The 4,472-nt window shown below is 34.2% G+C and overlaps 1 pseudogene; it reads right to left on the bottom strand.

The window, feature by feature from the left end:
* Positions 1-402: 402 nt before the first annotated feature.
* Positions 403-3,663, bottom strand: LOC125777737 (uncharacterized; annotated as a pseudogene).
* Positions 3,664-4,472: the final 809 nt, after the last annotated feature.

Genomic DNA, 4,472 nt, shown 5'->3' with positions numbered 1-4,472 from the left:
TAATCGTCAATTTGTTTATTGTTGATGATGATATATTAACAATGGACGTGCTTTTGGGGAAAGATATTTTTAAAAACGCAGACGTTGTTGCAGAAATAAAGAACGACAGCTTCGTATTTTCTACGCAGGTTACAAAGGCAGAACTTAAGCATCGAGAAACTGATTTCAGCGAAATTATTAGCAGTATTGACGACATGAATGTAAAAGCTGATTTGCAAGTATTGTTAGCTGATAACACAGACGTTTTTGCGGAAAATCTTACTGATATTGGCTTGACTAACGCTACGGAAATGAAAATCGAATTGACAACGAATGCACCAATAGCTCAAAAACCGTACAGGGTGCCGGAGCCGAAGAAGCATTTAGTTACCGAAATGATTAGAGAACTTTTGGCATGCGATATTATTGCCACATCTAAATTCGAATACGCAAGTCCAATTATTTTAGTAAAAAAAGAGAGTGTGCTTATGACCGCACGACTGAAGTAAAACTTCTTTCTCTCTATCTATATGTATATATATGAATGTGTGTGTGCAACATATACATGTATGCACATATACATATATTTATTTCCTACAAATATTTAAATTTATTTTATGTTTTCATTAGTAAATTAATACTTTTGCATAGATCTTTTATTTTTTTGCATTGTTTTATTCGTTATTTTCATTATTGGGTACATCAGTAATTACTGTGGTTGATTGTAAAAGCGAGACAATAGGCTTATGATACGAGAAATACGATACATATATTTTAGAATTAAAATTAGACAGAAATGTAGAAAAAACTGCATCGATTGTTGTTCCATGTCTTGTAGTTGGCTCATTACGGTCATTATTCATTTGTAATTCTAATTTATCTCGTAGAAAGTTTATCAAGAGTTGTCCATTTTCGGATGCGAAATTGATATTGAAATCTCCTGCTAAGATTAGTGGCAACGTATGATAGTTTTCTCCTAGTTCTTCAGAACCTACTCGACCATAAATAATAAGTCTTCTGTATATAAACTTTATGATATTATTAACTGTGTTATTGGGCGACATGTAAACAACTACCATTATGATGTTTGTTCCATCGTCCAAAAAACGGGAAAAATTAGGAAAAATTATTTTTATTTTATTTCTCTTTATTTTTATTTAAATAAAGTAATATTTCAAATAAATTATATTTATTTCCACTATTACAAAGTGAAGATGTGCAAAATGAACTTCATTTCTTCAAAGAAAATTGATGACCTTCATGAAATGTGCATATTCGCATTATTTCGTTATCATTTCCATATTTGTACCAATAGAATTTCTATGGCATATACATACATACATATGTATATTATTTCTTTGGCACATTTGTCTGTATGTTACGAAAACAAATGCGAGCCACATACATATGTACATATGTATGTACATACATTCATAATAACAAGTGTCGCACGCATCTTTCGCATCTCCGTTGTCACGGACAATCAATGGCCGAAACTCAAAGAGTCACGCCCGGAACACATAGAGCGGGGCAGGCTGCAAGCGACATCTGTCAAATATTAAAATACACACGTTCTTATGGACACAGTTATGTAGTTGTGCAGCTGTCTAAATAACTGTGTCCTTAAGAATGTGTGTATTTCAATATCAGATTCAGATGGCGCTTGCAGTCTGTCGTGTTCCCCACTAACTTTGGACGGCCGATCCACCCATGCCAGTGGCACACCCCCTGGAACTCCCCTGGGGGGTTCCCCATACAATCATTTCAAAAAATCACCATTTTTGGCCTTTACATGAAAAAATCAGCTAAATGGCTAAGTTTTTTCTTTATTTTTATTTATTTATTTATTTATAATAATATCTATTTTTTCTCTTAAGAAATTTATTTAGTCAGAACATATGTAAATGAAAAAATTAATTTAAATAAGTTATAGAAAAGAAACTAAAAAAAATTATTGTTTGAAGTCTTTTTTACTTTCAAGTCTTGGCAATTTCGCACGGCTCTCTAATGTCGTCGCCATAACAGCCTCCACATTTTCCGGTATAACCCGTTTGGAAACGCTAGCTAGCAATTGAACATGTCGTTCCGTTCATTGTATGTGTGATGGATTTTTTGGATCATTAAACGGTGGATCATCTTGATGGTGGTTCAAATACGATATTTATATCATTCAAATTGATCATTTCCGTATAACTTGTGCAATTAAAGTTTATATCTGTTTTTATAAACTCTAAGTTCCATTGGCTCGTCAACATCGGTTCGATAGCGTAGAATTTTCTTGATGGCACAGTCGCGCTTTTCTTTCCTATCATCAAACAACATTGACACGACAGAGCTGTAATTTTTTATATTGAAGTACATTGGCACATAACATTTAATTATAAATTCAACCAGAATTCTTAAATTTGCATCTGGATTTTCCGTTGTCACATATAATCTCAATAATCTAGCGGCCTTGGTGAGCCACCGAGAATGTACAATGTTCCCTGGTTTGATGTTAGCCAGATCCACCGATACCATGCCGCTAGAAATTGCATGGGCCATGTCGTATAAGTACTTCGAATCGGTGGAAAATTCTTTTTTTTCTGGAGCAGAGGGCATATTTTGCAAATCAATTTTCTGGAAGCCGTCCACCACCTAAAAATATATAATAATAAAATAATTAAAAATGGTTGACAATTATAATAAATGAGTGATAGCAATAATTTACCGGAAGACAAGTTTCGATTTGACGGCTCAGTTTTCCGGTTGCCGATCTTAGTCCAGTGCTGGTTGATTTATCCAAAGCTTCAAACAAATGCCGAAACGGAAGTTCGTTAAAGTGTAGAAGGCAAACAAACCAATGCAATGGTCTTTTATTTTTTACGTAACCAATCAATTCAGAATTGGGTTCTCTCAAAATAACAAGATGAGGTTCTTTCACCATCCTAGTATGATACTTCTCATTAATTTTATATATTGTTAAAGTATCATCTTTTCTGCCATCGAATGAAAACGCTAACAAATTGGTATCATCTAACCGTTTGCGAAGCACTTCTTGTCTGCATTTTTCTTTTTCTCTGCGAACTTTCGATTTATCCATGATAAGAGGTTTCCCATGTTTATCTTTAATTTTAAAATCTTGCAAAAGAGCGGTTCCCAATGCTGATGCTACTCTGTCAGGCACACCAAATTTGTCACATACCAAAGCAAAGTTAAAACAATCGTATCTCTCTGTGTATTGTGAACTTGTGCTTCTATCCATACCTTCTTGAACCGGTGGCGGTGCGTATGTTGAATAATCGGGATCTTGGTATGTTGGCATTGATGACATAGACGTTGCTTCTTGCTCTTCAGTTTCCATCATAAGTGCATTAATTGTTAGTCTTCTCTGAGTATGTTGATCGTGCATGAACTCTTTGAGGCGTTCGGGAACCCAGCCGCATGCACATGGAGCTGCCTTCAATTCGCATTTACATGTTCTAATGTAAAAAATTGTTTCCAGAGATTTTACATACTCCGTAAATTGTTGGGTGTTGTTTCTTCTCTTGATTTGCTCTTGATACTTGTCAAGCAATTTATTCAATTTATTACATACACTTTTTTTCAGCATTATTTCCATACCAAGTTTTTCCCAAATTCCAATCAAATTATCTTGTACTTGAATAGTGAATGATTTATGGGAAAACTTTTTTTGTTCTGTTTTAGCACGTTCGCTTAAGTAAAAATAATATAATATCTCAAGATATCCAGATGGGTTGGTAAATTAAGATCAGTCAAATCCGTAGACACACCAAAAACAGTAACATCATGCTTGGGTATATGACTCATTGGGTTTTCGATAGTTGTTGACGTAGTTGCTTCATCTTGCGGTGTAGAGGATGGTGGATTCATTGTAAACTTTTTGATTTGGAATGGTCACTTCACTTATTATTTTTTTTGAAATACCATAGTGGTAATTGCTTTAGTTATCCTCACTTTCAGAGGTAATAAGAATGAAATGGTAATTTCAGTTCTATTTCAAAATTTGCCCCTACCCAAAAGTTCGACCCAAATTGGGGGACATCAGAATTCGTTTCAGAGGTATGGTTCCTTCGGCAAAGTTTCTTATTTTGATCCCTAGAATATGATTTTCATAGAGCAATGGGCGATTTTTTTGCCTCCCCACAAATCGACCCGGCCTAATGTATATACATACATATATCTATATAAACACCCCTATTCTGTGCACTTGACAAATTCAACATATTTCAAATGTGCCAAAATTTGAAATTTATCAAGCAAATCGTATTCTGTGTCTGAAATAAAAATCTCATTTCTTTATAAGTTGTTAAGATGTCAAATGCTCTTGACAGTGCTCGTTATGAATTAAATATCTGATTGTGCATCTTGTTATGAAAATGGAAAATATTTATTTTTGTTATTTTTGTTAAACGAAGATGAAAATTGTGAGAGTAGGAAACGCGCGCGGCATATAAAATGTTTACGAGACGATAGCAATCCATTTTCTTTAA

Source organism: Bactrocera dorsalis, chromosome 1 (genome assembly GCF_023373825.1).
Source record: "Bactrocera dorsalis isolate Fly_Bdor chromosome 1, ASM2337382v1, whole genome shotgun sequence".
Classification (NCBI taxonomy): Eukaryota; Metazoa; Arthropoda; class Insecta; order Diptera; family Tephritidae; genus Bactrocera; species Bactrocera dorsalis.
Note: the sequence above shows the minus strand (reverse complement) of the source record. Positions and strands in the feature narration are given on the sequence as shown.